Consider the following 18,470-nt stretch of genomic DNA (forward strand, 5'->3'; position numbering starts at 1 on the left):
TTTTCATAGCACAGGTTAATGTAAATAAGCAATTGCACATACTGTAGGATTTTTTTCAATAATTATCTCGCCTCTTAAAGTTATTTCACTAAACTGATTCAGAATATTGGAAATTGCAACAACAGAAGAATTACTAAAATTTCAAAAACCTTGGAAAATTCTACCAAAACTCAACAGAATCACGCGAAGCATAAAAAGGCCATGTTCCAAATATGGCTCCACGTCAGGGTTGAGATCTTTTTAAACATGGATATTTTCTAGATGATCTTGCGCCTAGAGGGGATTTCCATAACAGGTTTCATATAAAATTACCCTCATACTAATTAAATATAAAATCTAGATCTTTAGATTTATAAAATGGATAATGTAGGAAATGAATTGTAAGGAACCTAAAAAAGAACATTACATTCTAAAAATAAAATAAGCAGAAGTGGGGGTGGTCTGGAAAGAGTATATGAAAAGCAGAGCAAGGCTGATGAGTACCTTGGAATGATTAGAAGGGGAAGAAAGGATATTACTTCAGATCAGCTGCCTTGGCAGGGGACAGGGAATGGTGGAAGGAAAAGAATTAGCCTTAGCTAGTTTTGTTATTAATATTACTCATATCAGGACACCTTTAAATGATAATTCAAAAAAAGAGAGAGCAAGGGTTGTACTTAAAGGTCTTAGTGTCAGGTAACCATTAGAACAAAATTAAAACACTTTTTTTTTTCCTGTGAGACAGAGTCTTGTACTCTCGCCCGAGCTGGAGTTCAGCGGCGCGATCTTGGCTCACTGCAACCTCCACCTCCCGGGTTCAAGTGATTCTCGTGCCTCAGCCTCCCTAGTTGCTGGGATTACAGGTGCCGACCACCAGTTCCAGCTAATTTTTTGTAAGTTTAGTAGAGACAGAGTTTCACCATATTGGCTAGGCTGGTCTCCAACTCCTGACCTGGGCTTCCCAAAGTGCCGGGATTACAGGAATGAGCCACTGCACCCGGTCTAAAACCCTTTTAAAATACACAATGAGTAGGAAGAGAGAGAGAAAGAGAGCGAGAGAGATTACACAAATAAAATAGATTACTCAGTGAAAGACCACATATGTAATAAAGACAATCATTAACTCCATTTTGTCTCTGGTTCTGAGCGTTCTTTTGCACGTCTTCCTTTGCCACGTTTGGATGAGAGGAGGCATGCCCTCCTGCTAGAGGGGACAAAGGCTCATGGACTAGGTAGCGTGCAGATACTATTAATGCCAATTTTTGAGCACTAACCTTTTGACAGGCTGGTCAGACTCTTTTTTTTTCTTTTCTTTCCTTCCTTCCTCCCTCCTTCCCTCCCTCCCTCCCTCCCTCTCTCTCTTTCTCTCTCTCTCTCTCTCTCTTTCTTTCTTGTTATGGAGTTTTGCTCTTGTTGCCGAGGCTGGAGTGTGATGGCGCAATCTCGGCTCACTGCAACTTCCACCTCCTGCATTCAAATGATTCTCCTGCCTTAGCCTTCTGAGTTGCTGGGATTACAGGCACCCGTCACCACACCTGGCTAATTTTTTGTATTTTTAGTAGAGACGGGGTTTCACCGGGTTGGCCAGGCTGGTCTTGAACACCTGACCTCAGGTAACCCACCTGCCTCAGCCTCCCAAAGTGCTGGGATTACAGGTGTGAGCCACCGTGCCCGGCCTTGATAGGCTGTTAATAAGCTTTAACTTTTTCTGTATTTCTCCATGTAACAGACAATCCCAGAGGCAGAAACTATTATTTCCATTTGCTAAGTGAGACATTTGAACTTAGGATATATATTCAATTTGACCATGCTACCCAAGATAAAAAATGTCAGAGCCAAGATTTGAACTCACCTGTGTGACTTCAAAGCCCGTGCTTATGGCCCACATAGCACGGCTTTGTTATTACAGTTGAGGAGGGGCCATGGGAAATACCTGCTCCCTCACATATTTGATGAGTGTTTGATTCAGAATAGTTTTAGATTTACAAAAAGTTACAAAGATAGTACAGAGAGTTCTCATATACCCCACATCTTGCACACGTATTTTTGACAAAGTCTACAGGGCAACTTGGGTAAATTTGTATATATATATACAGATATAAACTTGATTTAGAATAAATCAGAGTCTCAGGCAACCACTGGTCCCAAATTGTGTATCTTGGAACACATGCCAGAAAGCAGCAGTGGCCAGGAACTTGTTGGGTGCTGGACTGAGATTTAGCTTGAGATTGTGGTTTCAGTTCCAAAGCCTTCCATATTCTCACAATTTTTAGGGAAAACTTATTTTTGGCTTGCTTCTCCCTTTTTCTCTTCGCCCCAGTGACTCCGGCATAATCCAAGAAGCTGGGGACGAATCCAGGCCACAGTTTCCAAGCCTGATCCGTCCCTTTGCTCCAGCAAACAAGGCCTCATTACTGGGCTTAGACTTTCTTCTTTCCTTCAAGGTGAGTCTGTTCCCAATTGCTTCTGAGTTCCGCAGGTCTGAACAGGTACCTGGCAGAGCCACCTGATGGACTGGTGTGATAGCCCCCGATTATTTGCATAAATTGAGTAAAGCTAATGTCTGCCATGGAGTGTCCCAGCTAGAGACAGATAGAAGGGAGATCGAATTGATGGTTACCTGCCTGTGTTCTCTAGCACAATGACTCACGGTACTTTTGAACCCCATTAGAGAGCAGTAGTCATTTTCTCTCACACCATTTCTTCCCAGAACACAGTGTGACAAGTAGACTGAGGAGGAATGAGAATCAATGCCATTGTCACCCTTGGAGGGTCTTGTATATTTGAGAGCATCTGGAGAAAATGCACTGGACTCCAGCCACAGATGGCTTGGCAGTGAGCAGACAACACCAGGAAGTCTATGGAAGGACACGGGTTGGCCTTATTCTTTTTTCGTATGAACGTATGGGGTACAAGTGGAATTTAGTTACATGCATAGGTCGTGTAGTGGTGAAGTTAGGGTACCTGAATAACGTACATTGTACCCATTAAGTAATTTCTCATCATCTACCCTCTCCTACCCTCCACCACTGTTCCAAGTCTCTACTGTCTGTCATTCCACATGCTATGTCCATTGAATGTTTGTGTCCCCCCAAATTCATATGTTGAAACCAAATCATCAACATGATTGTATTGGGAGATGATGGAGGGGTCGTGGAGGTGAATAGATCACAATAGTGCAGCCCTATTGGAATTAGTGTCCTTATAAAATAGGCCCAAGGGAGCCAGTTCACTCATTCCACCATGTGAGGACGCAGCAACAAGCCAGCGTTCTGCAACCCAGAGGAGGCCCTCACCAGAACCTGGCCACACTGACACCCTGATCTTGGACTTTCCAGTCTCCAGAATAGTGAAAAATAAATTCGTGTTATTTATAAGCTATGGTATTTTGTTATAAAAGCCAGAATGAACTAAGACAGAAAGAGATGAGTTGGAGAAAGATGGCTCCATTTTCAAGCAGAAAATAGATTATAGAAAAGCTAGGGATTTCTAAGTGGGAAAACAAAATTATTTCTCACCTGCAGTCCCTCAAGCCATTAAAGGAAACTCAAAGTAGTATATAATATCAGTAGTGTAGGTTTAATAAAAAGTATGGCTGTGGGACACTCTATTAAGAGCTCTGTAAGATTTAAGGTGGTGCTTAGTAGATACTTTGAGCTAGACAAAATAGCTTCTAAAAATTTTAGGGTTCTTGTCCAACAGATGCTTGCAACTCTCAAAGAAGAGAGAGACCTGTTCACAAAAGAATCATGGTAGACTTTTGGGTCATTGAGATCTGAACCAGTTTCACAGGAAACCTTTGAGGTTTTTAAAATAATTGTATTGTTAAAAGCACTACCACTCAGACTACAAGGGACTAAGGCAAAATCATTAGGAAACTGTTGCTCTCAAATTTCTGCAGACAGGCAGCAGGATGAAATACCTACTGTGTTATAGGTTCCCAAGACATTTTTAGGCTCAAAGTTTTGCTAGGAGGACTCACAGGACTCAGCATAGAGTCATACTCATGGTTCTGATTTGTTACAGTGAAAGGATACGAAACAAAATCAACAAAGGGGAAAGGTGTATGGGCAAAGTCTGGAGGAAACTAGGTGTAAGTTTCCAAAAGTCCTCTCCCAGTACAGTCACACAGGAATAACTTAATTCCTTCAGTATCCAGTTGTGACAGCCCATGTGAAACGTTGTTCACCAGGAAAGTTTGCCTGAGCCTAGGAGTTGAAGATTTTTACCGGAGGCCTGTCATATAGGCACTCCTTCTACCTAGCATGTGCCAAAATCCCAGACTTCCAGAAATAAAACATGTATTCAGCACAAAGCATACTGTTTGCACAGAAAGTTTAGGCACAGTGAGGCACTCTTGTCAATTAGGGAAAATTTTGTATCAGTGTAGGGAACTGTTTAACTTTCCAGTTCCCAGATGTCAGCCAAGGACCAACTTTGCAAGCAGGCCTTTCTAAGGACTGCAATCTCAGGCCAGCTATGTTATCTTTTCTGCACAGCTAATCAGATATAAGCAAGAACTTGATGGTAACAGAAATCTCGGTGATTTCCCAGGATTGAAGTTACTATGAGCTGAATGTTTGTGTCCTTCCCAAATCCATAAGATGAAATCCTAACTCCCAGGATAGTGGTGCTGGGAGCTGGGCCCTTTGGGAGGTGATTAGGAATTAGGGGCAGAGACCTCATGAACAGGATTAAGGCCTTTATAAAAGAAACTTTACAGCACTCACTGGTGGCACTGTCCATGGTCCTCTCCTAGTGGGAGCTGACTTCCTCCTAACTCAAGGGGTTCTGGTCTGTAAACTGGTTAGTTTTGGTTTTGGGATGAGAAGTCATTACTTTCCAGTATGGTGGTTCCTAACATGTATCTGTTCCCTAGACCAAGAAGTTGTGTGCACTCTCTTGCTCTCTCACTTTCTCTCTTTCTCTGTCTCCCCTTCCTCCTCCTCCTCATCTCCTTCTTCCTGTCTGTCTTTCCTTCTTGCACATACATCCACAAAGGCCTCAGTAGGTTGCCCATATCTTCTATCCTAAGAACACCATGCCTAGTTAGCCATTGCCAAAAACATACACATATTCCCTAGATTAGTGCTGATATAAATTGGCAAAAATAGTTCAGTATTTTCACATGTATTTTATCTCCCCCCAGGTCGTATTTTGGACTTGACCTTTGGAATGCAGCTGGGATATGACTCTTGGACTCCCAGTATTCTGGAGGCAATGAGAGGCAATGGACTGTAGCTCTCCAAGACATTCAGTAGAAGTTATTATAGAAACTTCAGGCAAGGGGGTGGCAACTTCCTCAGGGGAGCTGGGGCTGTGACTGCTGGTCGGGAGAGTCAGTGGAGCTCTGGGAAGTCAAGGCGCTCATATTTGTCAGAATCATTGCAGTCTATAAGGCCTTACTTTCCCCTCTTCATGTCTTAGTTTAAATATGACAGACCTGGCAAAGCTGAGATTCAACTTGCTTTGTAATTCATAGTCACTCTGTCAAATTTGGTTCTGATCTCAAATATAATGGAAACAGATTTCCTTAGGGCAGAAGATGTCAGCTTTTTCTCTGACCTTGTCTTCAACTGATAATTGAAAGCCCTGAGCTTATTTATTTTCTGTAGACTCTCCAGTGCAGTTAGAAGGCACCATCCCACTCCATATAACCACCATAATGTTCTATTTTAAGAGCTCTTTGGGTTCCTAAATACTTCTTTTTAAAAGGCATTTCATCCAAAGCAACTATAAGTGATAATTTCAGTACCTATCTTACCAATCTGTGCCCTGGACTCCCAGGATCCTACTTTCCGCTGGCAATGTGGCCATTACTGCCTTTAAACACAACCAGCAGAGACAACCTCTCCCAGATTTCCATCTTTAAGGTGTGGTTTCTTGGAATATTGTTTTCCCTCTACAGCACCTGCACTAGTCCAGAGCCAGGTGTCTGTGGTGTCTGTATTGTCAATGAGTGGGGTGCTGGTTGGGAGGATGCTGATGTTTAAGAATTGCAGCTCACACGTTTAATAGTAAGAAGGACCCAGACTGTGTAAAGATACATCAAGAGTTCATTCAGGAAAAATATTCTAGAAATCAGCCACTCTAGCATTCCCCTTGAAATCTTCAGAAGTCAAACTTTAACCTAGACCCACTGTGGATCTTTTTATTCTAGTGTTGTAGTTCCAGGGTGCAGAAAACAGCAGGAAAGACTGGAAAGCCTGGCCTTATCAGGATATTAGAGGTCCATCCTTGGACTTGGCACTGGACAAAGGAAGTAACATTACACTCTTTATGAAAATACCACAGTATCTTGAGTAGTGTAGCTTTACAGTAGATCTTGAAATTAGATAATGTGAATCCTCTAACTCTGTTCTTCCTTTTTAAGATTGTTTTAGCTAGTCTAGAACATTTTCATTTCCATATACATTTTAGAATAAGTCTCAGTCTTTAAAAGAAGATTGCTATAATTTTGATAGAGATAAGTTGAATCTATAGATTAATTTGGGGAAAATGAATATTTAATACTGTTGAATCTTTCTGTCTGTCATTGTGGTATGAATCTCCATTTATTTAGGTTTTATTTATGTGCTCACAAACAAGCCCACTCAAGTCCTTCTCATATGGCCTCTCTGCAAAGCCACTTGAGCCCGGAGACCCATCACTGCCCCCGCTTCACCGTTGCCAGTGTCCTCATGGGAATGCCGCCCTGTGCAGCACGACAGTCTCTCCAGGTGGCCCTGAAGCTGAGAGTCGAAGTGACAGGATGGTGCTGGGTTCCCATTAGTCTTCACCCCATCGGTCACATCATGTTCTGGACAGCAATGGGGAGACGGCTTCTCTCCTCACAGGGCTCAGAAGTCCTGTGAGATATTGGCTGGAGAAGACAGGTAGAAAGCCACTTCCTCCATTTCTCCTGCCTCTGTCTCTGACATGAGTACCCCAGACTTCCTGGAAGGTTCTCCCCACCCAATTCATGTTACTAACTCATAGGGGGGACATTTTTAAACTTGAAAATTCATATTTCATAATTACTTTTGGTTCTTTACAGTCTTGTTCAGCCACCTCTTACGTAAGGGCTTTTGTTTCCTTTTGCACAACTGTTGGGAGCGTTCATATCTTGCGGGCTGACTTTGTGGAATGTATCACCTCAATCTTGACCACAGCTGGGAGATGGGAGGCTGGATGTGGGGTGACCTCCTAGCCATTGTTGCATAAGCCATGTGGGTTTTATAAAACGAATGTGATCTCTGCACCTCCAGACCACCCTCTTGCTTTCCACCCCTCATGCCTTCCATTCCAAGAGCAAAGGGGCCATTTCTGTGAGATGTCTAATTTTTGAAGGTCCTGTGATTTCTCTTGATCCTCAGTATAGAAGGGGCTGTTGCACATTGTTATCTCTGTGATTTAATTGATTTTTACATGCCATTTTGTATCTGTGCACAACATGGAATACGAATACAACAACGATTCTCTCTGATTTAAAAGAAGCATGCACAATCTGTCTGATAATATCCTTCCTGATGTAAGTGGATTTGGGCCTCTATAGATTCTATTTGTGATTTTAAAAAATGAAAATATATGAATTTAAACATAAATAAAAGTTTACAGTGAAAAGTAATAATTTTCTGACTGGGTGCATTGGCTCACACCTGTAATCCCAGCACTTTGGGAGGCCAAGGTGGGCAGATTGCTTGAGTCCAGGAGTTCAAGACCAACCTGGGCAACATGGCGAAACCCCATCTCTACTAAAAATACAAAAAATTAGCTGGGCCTGGGGGTGTGCACCTATTGTCCCAGCTACCCAGGAGGCTAAGCTGGGAGAATCACCTGAGCCTGGGAGATGGAGGCAGCAGTGAGCCGAGATTGTGCCGCTACACTCCAGCCTGGGCAACCAGAGTGACACCTGGTCTCAAAAAGAAAAAAAAGAAGAAGAAAAGAAATTTTCCTCCTGATTCTGACTTCCAATACCTCCCACCCTATTATCTCCCCAGGAAGAACTGCTATTATAATTTCTTGGGTTCTCTTCTAGAGATATTGTAGTTCTCTCTCTCTCTCTCTCTCTGTATCATCTGATCAATAGTTATATACATTTTTCTGTATGTGTGTTTGTCCTGAGAATATTCTGATAATATTTCAATGTAATGCTTGGGTTAATGTCAAGATTATTTGGAATGTATAGTTGGGATGATACATATTTGAATTGAAGTCATGATATGGCCGGGCCTGTAATCCCAGCACTTTGGAAGGCCGAGGTGTGCGGATCACGAGATCAGGAGTTCAAGACCATCCTGGTCAACATGGTGAAACCCCATCTCTACTAAAAATACAAAAATTAGCCGGGTGTGGTGGTGCATGCCTGTAGTCCCAGCTACTTGGGAGGCTGAGGCAGGAGAATTGCTTGAACCCAGGAAGTGGAGGTTGCAGTGAGCTGAGATCATGCCAGTGCATTCCAGAATGGTGACAGAACAAGACTCTGTCTTAAAAAAAAAAAAAAAAAAGGCCGGGCGCGGTGGCTCAAGCCTATAATCCCAGCACTTTGGGAGGCCGAGACGGGTGGATCACGAGGTCAGGAGATCGAGACCATCCTGGCTAACACGGTGAAACCCCGTCTCTACTAAAAAAATACAAAAAACTAGCCGGGCGAGGTGGCGGGCGCCTGTAGTCCCAGTTACTCGGGAGGCTGAGGCAGGAGAATGGCGTAAACCCGGGAGGTGGAGCTTGCAGTGAGCTGAGATCCGGCCACTGTATTCCAGCCTGGACGACAAAGCGAGACTCCGTCTCAAAAAAAAAAAAAAGAGTCAGGATACATATTTGGGCTGTTTTCTGATCTCTGACTGACTTTTTGTTTGTTTTGTTTTCAGAGTAACTTTTTATATTTTTAAATTATAAATCTCTTTGTGGGAGGAAGGGAAAATTAAAAAATGCTACTGGAGATGGAAAATCCGTTTATCCATTTGTATGATATCACACACTGTAGTTTTCTGAAATTATATCAATTTTTCATTTTCTGGATCTACACTAGGGGTCAGTAAACTTTTTCTGTGAAGGGCAGGAGTAGATACTTTAGGCTTTGCAGGCCATTCAGTCGTTGTTGTGACTCCCTAACTCTGACATTGTATCTAGAAAGCAGCCATGGACGATACAGAAACTACTGAGTGTAGTTATGTTCAAATGAAACTTTATGAGCACTAAAATTTGAATTCCATTATTGTTTTACATATCACTAAATATTATTAGCCTATGTGTCTGTTTGTATTTTAAACATTTTAAAATGCAAAGATCAGTTTAGCTCATGGGATGTGCCGAACCAGGAGGTGGCTGGATTTGGCCTGTGGGCTGTAGTTTGCTGATTCCCCGACTATCTGAAAACTAATAAAAATCAGTATTCAGGCTGGGTCTGGTGGCAGCCTGTTACCCAGGCTCAAGTGTGGTGGCACGATCTCAGCTCGCTGCAACCTACACCTCCCAGAGTTCAAGCAATTCTCCTGCCTCAGCTTCCTGCTGAATAGCTGGGACTACAGGCATGCGCCATCATGCCTGGCTAATTTTTGTATTTTTAGTAGAGACTGGGTTTTGCCATGTTGGCCAGGCTTGTCTCGAACTCCTGACCTCAAGTGATCTGCCTGCTTCAGGTTCCCAAAGTGCTGGGATTACAGATGTGAGCCACTGCACACAGCTGACTTCTTCATTCATTCCCTATGACCCGGCTCTGATCCCCACGTTTGGTGCTCTCTCAGTCTACCTACATCTACCTCAGTCTACCCTACATCTTTGATATGGTTTAGCTGTGTCCCCTCCCAAATCTCATCTTGAGTTATAGTTTCCATAATTCCCACGTGTTGTAGGAGGGATCCGGTGGAGATAATTGAGTCATGGTGGGGGGTTCCCTCGTACTGTTAGTGAATACATCTCATGAGATCTGATGGGTTTATAAGGGGAAACCCCTTTTGCTCAGTTCTCATTCTCTCTTGCCTCCCACCACGTGAGATGTGCCTTTGCTCCTCCTTCACCTTAAACCATAGTTGTGAGGCCTCCCCAGCCATGTGAAACTGAGTCCATTAATCCTTTTTAAAATAATTTACCCAGTCTCAGGTGTGTCTTTATTAGCAGCATGAAAACAAACTAATACGATCTTCCTCCTCCCATGGAGGCTAAGCAGAGGGTCAGCCCCACTCACCCTTAGACAGACAGCAGTTATATCCAGATGCCACTAAAGATGTAGGACGATACTTGAGGGACTCTGTTCTTAGAATTCCCAGAATTGCTTTCAGGCCTCCACATACATGGGCCTTATTATTTTTATGCTACTTTTATGCTATTAATAATGCCACTAGTCCAGAAAGGGCCCCTTAGAGACCTTACATAGTATAAAGACTCAGATTGGATAATGCCAGAACAGCTTATTCTGGGTAAGAGTTTTTAGGATCAAGATTTTCTGGATAAAAGTTTTCCTGTGGACATTTCTGAAATTGAATAATTAAAATAAGGCTATTTCTTCCAGGTTTGTAGTTCCAAGGATGAAGGACAACCAGGGCTTGGGAATGGATGAAGAATCTTCTGAAGAAGTGACCTGGCAGCTTTTATAAAGGTCTGTGCCTCCACCTGCATGGTCATCACTGCTGTTGACATAAAATACAGAATTTATCATGAGCCATTCCCTGCTTAAACACCTACCACGGTGCTCCATTTGAACCCAAGTAGGGTATTTAAGGTGCTTTAGACTCTATCTTGATCCTCCTTTGCAAATTTCTCCCTGCCACTACCCTATGGGGAGTCTCTTGCCACATCCTCCCCTGCTCTAAATCTCTATGGCTTTGGCTCATCCAGGGTGATGTGACCATTGCTTCCTCTGCCTGGCTTGTCCTCTTCGCTCTGTTAACTCCTGCTCTTTGTCAAGATCTAGCTCAGATTATTATTTCTTCTCTGAAGACTCTTCCTGGTAAAGTTGTTGGCTCTGCACTGCTTCCTCAGATCTCTGTTCCCTTATTACATGCTTTTTAATTTGTTTTATGACTCGATAGAGCCTAGTCCCTAACTAGTCCTAACTAGACTGAAAGCACTTGAGGATGGTGACCTTTTCATATTATTCTTGTTATTTAGGCACGTAACACACAGCAGCTGCCACATGATTGCTGGTCCCTTTTCTTTCCTCCTCCCCAACCACTCGCCCTGTTGTCAGGCAGAAATAAGCCCAAAAGTCCACGGAAGTTGGACAGCTGTATTGACAATTGGGCTATGTCCAGGATCAAGCTATCTCTTCTTAACTGCTTAGCATGCTTCTAAGCATGTTTCAGGGAAGCCAGGACAACAGAAGAGCTCAGAGAAGGTGGCCAGAAATCCTGGAATAGTCAAAACAATTCCTGCTTCCCTGTGGTTATCCTAAGGAAGACCAAAGCATCATTTTCCCCTGGGAGCATCTCAGGGGCTGGCTTTGACTTGTTTCAGGAACAACTGTGCACAGATGGCTACAGCCATTGCTTTGGCATCTCTTTGCCCTGGACAGGATTTCTCTCCTGGGCACATGTTAACACAAATACCATAGGCTCCTTTTGGCAGGTCCAGGAAGGCACCTATTTCAAAAGGTTGCTTTAGGAATGAAATTGGATACTGTTCAAGTTCCATCCATATTGTGACTTCATCCACTACTGCCCACCTACCAGATCCTCATGTGTGAACTCTCCCTGCACTCATGAATGCCCTGCCACACAAGCGTTGGTTGAATGGAGTATTGTTTAGAAGCAAATCAGCCTTCAATGTGTACCATGGGCAGATATAGGCATGAAAATCTGCTGGTTGCCCTATGATTTCTATGAACCAAGGGATCCCGACAACGAGGGAAAGATGATTCCCACAGACAGAGGCTGGGCAAAGGCATTTGGTCCATTTGCATTTAAGGCCTAAAATTTCAAGAAATGCCTTGAAGTGCTTTCAAGTGCTCACAGGGTCCAAAGGTCTGACCCTGAGTTCTGCTCTTTAGATGTGCCCCCCACCCAGTAGGAGAGGCTCCCCACCTGGCTACTTCTTCTATTATCAGATCAACTGCACCACCCGGTTCTTAACCTATGAGTCTCAAGTCCCTGCCAGCCCACAAAAAAAGCTAATCACATCTTCCTGCAGGAGTCAGGGGACATCTCACCCTCTTGTTACTATTAGCTTGGTGCAAAAGTAATTGCGATTTTTGACAGTACTTTTAATGGTGAAAACCACAATTACTCTTGCACCATCCTAATACAAAGCCTGTATGTATTGCCTCTGCTGGTTCACCCTGCTCCCAAGTGGAATCCCTGTGGGTCACCGCATAGCATGCAGTATCCTCCTCCCTGAGGCTGTGAGTATAGGTGACACTAATTCTATGTGCTATTCATCTCATCTGTTCAGTGTCAGGTGTCATGTGATCAGCCATCTCATACTATTTAGAGTGGGGGACCCGTCCTTCACCGATGGAGTGGACAGGTGATCAGAGAACCATCCCACCAAGAGAAAGGCCCTCTTGAGACCCTCCATCTCTGCCTGTCAGGTTCACACTAGGTCTTAACGATGCCAGACCTGAGTCCTTATGCCAGTCTTCTCTTCTTCTTCTCCTATCACCTTTGCACCCTTCTCCCACCCACACACCTACATACACTGGGCCCCTGACTTCCCTCCTCCCAACTTCTCTTTCTGCTATTAACTGGCAGTTGCTGCCTAAACTTGCCAATCACCCTGAGAATTGTGAGAGGATAGCCTGGCAGCCTGTAGCTCTGTGCTGGGGGTGGGGAGGGCGGAAAGGAAGAGGATGCCAACCTCCCAATATCAAGTTGCTGAGTGAAGTCCCCTTTGATGACAATGCAGCTGGGCTAAAGTGGACTGAAATTTGTCTTCTCTCTCTCAGGCTGTGAGACGGAGCATAGAACCTGTGTCAGGTCACAGGAGAGTGATCCCACAACACTCTGGGCCATGTTCCAACCCCGCCTGCCCCAATTCCCATTGTGTAAAATCCACCTGCAACCTATTCCAGGTGGGTGGAGGATCTTCCCTCCAGGTTAATTCAGCTTCCTGGGATATAGAGGCTATGAGATTAAATAGGAGCCCCTAGTGAATGGGGACTGAATTGTACTCACCTTTTCCTCGGGCAGGCAGTTGGGGCTGCAGACACAACCCTCACACAGCAATACACTGGGAAGGAGATCTTCTGGAGACACAGATTCGAGACAAATATGTATCTCTCTGACCATGAAGGGGGATGTTAGAACCCCAGAACAGAGATAACATGTTTTGCAGGGACACAAATACTATGGGGCCAGGTGTGGAGGCGTAAAAATTCAAACATTCTCTTTCCCCTGTGACAGGGCCCCATTCAGGCTATAAGATATGGGGCTACCATATGTTCCCTGGTGGAGGTGGATGTGGTTAGGGTGGGACCCAAGAATAAGGTTGGTGAATGTCTAGCTCCTAAAAATCCATTTTTTTTTTTTTTTTTCTGAGACAGAGTCTCATTCTGTCACCCACTCTGGAGTGCAGTGGCACGATCTCATCTAACCTCTGCCTCCCAGGTTCAAGCAGTACTCCTGCCTCAGCCTCCTGGGTAGCTGGGATTACAGGCGTGTACCACCACGCCTGGCTAAAATTTTTTTTTTTTTTTTCCATTTTTAGTGGAGACAGAGTTTCACTATGTTGGCCAGGCTTTTTTAGTAGTAGTTTTGCTGACGCGCGCATTTCAATCCTTCAGCTGCAGGATTGCTGAGGAGGGAATGATAAGGACAACAGTTGACGTTTGTTAAGCATGTGCTTGTAGGTCAGCTCCCCAGCTTGCCCTTTATACCCATCGTCTCCCTGAAGCCCCGCCAGCCTGTGGGGTCCATTCCATTGCAATCCCCATGTCACAAATGAGGAAAGTGAAGCTCAAAGGAAGTCGACAGCTTGCAAATGCTTCAAGCCCACCTCAGACCCACTGATGTGGAATCTCCAAGGGTGGGGTTCGGGTAAATCTCCCAGATGCTGTGCATGCATGTGGGAATGAGCAGACGCTCTATCGACTTCATAAAAGCTCTATTTCTTTGTGAATAACAAAACAATGTTCCCATTAAAAGATTTCTAGAGCTCTGGTGACAATCACAAATTTGGGCATTTGGCAAGGTCTCGTAACAGATTATCATTTGAAAGGGCTAGGTATCCACAGCAGCCATCTCACAGGTATTAAAATTAACAGAAGACTGAGCGGACATTGGGAATCCCTGGATGCCCTCAGTCCACACACCTCGTCCTTCATATCTGGAGCCATCAAAGTTTTATTCCTTTTTTTCAGGCTGGCTTGTGAGACCTTAGGCGTGAAATGGCTTCTGTGTTTAGACTCCTGAATATGCTGGAATTCTATTTTTCCTGGAATTTTATGTTGCAGAGAATCACTTCCTATTCCTGTCAAATCCTTCCAACACCTAACCGCGCACCAGCCCCAGACCTTGATCAGATTACATCTTTGTCCTGTTTCATGAGAAACTGAGGATGAGCACCAAGATGTAGTGTCACCCAGCATGAGACTTAGATGGGTCAGAGACAGTGACATTTAAAAAGTCAGATGGCAAAGATCTGTCCAAGGAAGTCTCCTCAACACAGGAGGGGCTGTTTGCCTTTCTGTGTTACTTAGAGCATGTGCCAGGTAATATTTTGAGGCTTCTACAAGGTCTTTCTCTTACTCTCCCACTTTCCTTTTTTTCTAAAGTTGAATTAACAGCGTATTTTATTTCTCAGTAACTCCATGTACACTAATTAAACATGAGATGAATAGAAACATTATTAGTTGGAAAACAAGACAGAATTCATGTCATCCCCAAGAATGGGACACAAAGGGAGGCTGGAAAAGGATTTAGAGAAAATTTTATAGAGCTGCATTCACACTCTTTGTGACGGCTAATCGGTTAATACTGAGTGTCAACTTGATTGGATTGAAGGATACAAAGTATTGATCCTGGGTGTGTCTGGGAGGGTGTTGCCAAAGGAGATTAAGATTTGAGTCAGTGGGCTGGGAAAGGCAGACCCACCCTTAACCTGGGTGAGTGCAATCTAATCAGCTGCCAGCATGGCTAGAATATAAGCAGGCAGAAAATGTGAAAAAAGAGACCGGCCTAGCCTCCCAGCCTACATCTTTCTCCCCTGCTGGATGCTTCCTGCCCTGGAACATCAGACTCCAAGTTCTTCACTTTCGGAACTCAGACTGGCTCTCCTTGCTCCTCAGCCTGCAGACGGCCTATTGTGGGACCACGTGATCGTGTGAGTTAATATTTAATAAACTCCCCTTTATATATATAGCCATTCCGTTAGTTCTGTCTCTCTAGAGAATCCTGACTAATACACTCTTCTTCAGTTGCCTTTTCTGAGTGGAAACATTAAATCTTAGTGACTGGGTAAAAAGATATCACACACGGAGAACACTGAAATTGGCATGCATGCAAACAGGGCCTGCACTCAGTGGTCGCAGGGCACAGGGAGGTGGCACAGCCTGCTGTAAGTCCAGGTGCCGCAGCTCACCAGCTGGATTCTCCATAACTTCTCTGGGCTTCATTTCCTCTCTGAAGCCCAGAGAGGCCCCTGCATCTCGAACTGTGTGGATCCTTCCACTTTTCCTGTAGAGAGCCTCACTGGAAGAACGTCATTACTGCAACCTCGCCAGTCATTCCCAAGTAAGAGCCTGTTTACTGCAAATCTTACGAACCAACTAAGTCAAACTGAATGCCATTGTTATCATTGGAAACTATGATTAAATAGTCATTTTCTTTTTTTTTTTTTAATTTTACTTTAAGTTCTGGGATACATGTGCAGGTTTGTTACACAGGTATACATGTTCCATGGTGGTTTGCTACACCTATCAACCTCTCATCTAGGTTTTAAGCCCTTCATGCATTAGGTATTTGTCCTAATGCTCTCCCTCCCCTTGCCTCCCACCCTCTGACAAGCCCCGGTGTGTGACGCTCCCCTCCCTGTGTCCCTGTGTTCTCATTGTTCAACTCCCACATATGAGTGAGAACATGCGGTGTTTGGTTTTCTGTTCCTGTGTTAGTTTACTGCGGATGATGGTTTCCAGCTTCATCCATGTCCCTGCAAAGGACATGAACTCATCCTTTTTCAGGACCGTGTAGTATTCCATGGTGCATATGTGCCACATTTTCTTTATCCAGTCTATCATTGATGGACATTTGGGTTGGTTCCAAGTCTTTGTTATTGTAAATAATGCTGCAATAAACATACATGTGCATGTGTCTTTATAGTAGAATGATTTATAATCCTTTGGGCATATACCCAGTAATGGGCTTGCTGGGTCAAATGGTATTTCTGGTAACAGATTCTTGAGGAATCGCCACACTGTTTTCCACAAATGGTTGAACTAATTGACGCTCCCACCAACAGTGTAAAAGCATTCCTATTTCTCCACAGTCATGGCAGCATCTGTTGTTTCCTGACTTTTTAATGATGGCCATTCTAACTGGCATGAGATAGTATCTCATTGTGGTTTTGATTTGCATTTCTGTAATGACCAGTGATGATGAGCATTTTTTCATGTTTGTTGGCCGCATAAATGTCTTCTTTTGAGAAATGTCTGTTCATATCTTTGCCCACATTTTGATGGGATTGTTTTTTTTTCTTGTAAATTTGTTTAAGTTCTTTGTAGATTCTGAATATTAGACCACTGTCAGATAGACAGATTGCAAAAACTTTCGCCCATTCTGCATGTTGCCTGTTCACTCTGATGATAGTTTCTTTTGCTGTTCAGAAGCTCATTAGTTTAATTAGATCCCATTTGTCAATTTTGGCTTCTGTTGCAATTGCTTCTGGTGTTTTAGTCAGGAAGTCTTGGCCCATGCTTTAACATCAACCTTTGACTTTTAAATCAGTTTTGTGAGTCATTTACCACAAGCTAAATGTGTAAACCATGACAAAAACAATTATTGTATAGCTCTTGCCTTTCTAAATATTCCTGATTTGTAATACCGTATAAATCATCAGCATCAATTAACTTTCCTTCTTTTACTCTATTAGTAAAGTAGGCACAGATCTCTCCACAACAAATCCATCTCAGGATGCTGTGCCTCCCTCACTGTGCTCTGTGGCAGGTGTGCCCATTTTTGGCCCATTTTTGTCAAAAGCCTAATCCACTCATGGCTTCTCTTGGCAATATGTACTTAATAGAGAAGATTTTGCTTTGCACCCGCATAGGAAGCAAAGTACGTATAGACCAGAAATGTTCAAATTACAAATCACTTAAGTGTTTTGTACACTAAAAATGACAAGGGTTATTATATAAGTAGCCTTTTAAAAGAGTTCTGCACAAACAGCTTTGTATTTAGACTTATTTAAAACTGTTGCTAATAATGTCTGTGTTAACAGTGCTCTGTAATTCACAATTGCTAATATGTAGAACCAACCTAAGTGCCCGCTGCCTAATGAGTGGGTACACAAAATGTGGTATATATACACCGTGGAATACTACTCAGCCATACAAAAGAACAAAACAATGTCTTTTGTAGCAAGTTGGGTGTAGCTGAAGGCCGTTATTCTAAATGAAGTAACACAGGAGAGGAAAGCCAAAAACCGTATGTTCTCACTTGTAAGTGGGAGCTAAGCTATGAGTATGCAAAGGCAAACAGAGTGATATAATGGACTTTAGAAATTCAGAAGAGCGAAGCTGAGAGGGGGGCTAGGGATAAAATGCTACACATCAGGTAAAAGATACACTACTCAGGTGACAGGTGCACTAAAATCTCAGATTTCGCCACTCTGTGATTCATCCATGTAACAGAAAACCACTGGTATCCCAAAAGCTATTGAAATAAAAATAAAAAAACAGTCAGTGCTCTAGGCCAGTGGTCCCAACGTTTTTGGTACTAGGGACTGGGTTCATGGAAGACAATTTGTCTACAGACTAAGGGGTGGAGGATTGGGTCAGGATGATTCAAGTGCATTAAATTTATTGGGCACTTTATTTCTATTATTGTTACACTGTAATATATAATGAAATAATCACACAACTCACCATAATGTAGAATCAGTGGGAGCCTTGAGCTTGTTTTCCTGCAACTACATGGTCCCATCTGTGGGTGATGGGAGACAGTCACAGATCATCAGGCATTAGATTCTCTTAAGAAGCACACAACTTAGATCCTTCACATGTACAGTTCACAATAGGGTTTGCACTTGTATGAGAATCTAATGCTGTGGCTGACCTGACAGGAGGCGGAGCTCAGACAGTAACGTCAGCGATGGGGAGTGGCTATAAGTACAGATGAAGCTTCTCGCTGGCCCGCCATTCACCTCCTGCTGTGTGGCTCGGTTCCTAGCCGGTCACGGACCAGTACCAGTCTGTGGCCCGGGGGCTGGGGACTGCTGCTCTAGGCCATTGGTTGTCAGAGTCGGGAGTGCACAGTGCCTATGCCAGTCATTCAGTGGGTCCCAGTGAAACAGGAATAACAGGCTGGAAACAGTGCTCTGCCCCATGTGTGGAGGAGAGGAGAACTCCAGAGGGAACCCAGAGT

The 18,470-nt window shown here is 43.6% G+C and overlaps 1 long non-coding RNA gene across 8 annotated transcripts in view; it reads left to right on the forward strand.

The window, feature by feature from the left end:
- Positions 1-18,470, forward strand: part of LOC103242770 (uncharacterized) — a 98,470-nt gene that overhangs the window by 49,949 nt on the left and 30,051 nt on the right. For 2 of the 8 annotated variants that reach the window (XR_012088786.1, XR_012088792.1), the window contains exons 2-9: positions 725-872; positions 2,300-2,423; positions 2,690-2,853; positions 5,129-5,261; positions 6,542-6,854; positions 10,469-10,555; positions 12,839-12,964; positions 15,128-15,213. This is a non-coding gene — a long non-coding RNA (uncharacterized lncRNA). Of the gene's footprint in view, positions 1-724; positions 873-2,299; positions 2,424-2,689; positions 2,854-5,128; positions 5,262-6,541; positions 6,855-10,468; positions 10,556-12,838; positions 12,965-14,251; positions 15,214-18,470 lie in introns of all 8 variants that reach the window. The other 6 variants (XR_012088787.1, XR_012088791.1, XR_012088789.1 and 3 more) reach the window with 6 other exon arrangements.

Source organism: Chlorocebus sabaeus, chromosome 16 (assembly GCF_047675955.1).
Source record: "Chlorocebus sabaeus isolate Y175 chromosome 16, mChlSab1.0.hap1, whole genome shotgun sequence".
In the NCBI taxonomy this organism is placed as follows: domain Eukaryota; kingdom Metazoa; phylum Chordata; class Mammalia; order Primates; family Cercopithecidae; genus Chlorocebus; species Chlorocebus sabaeus.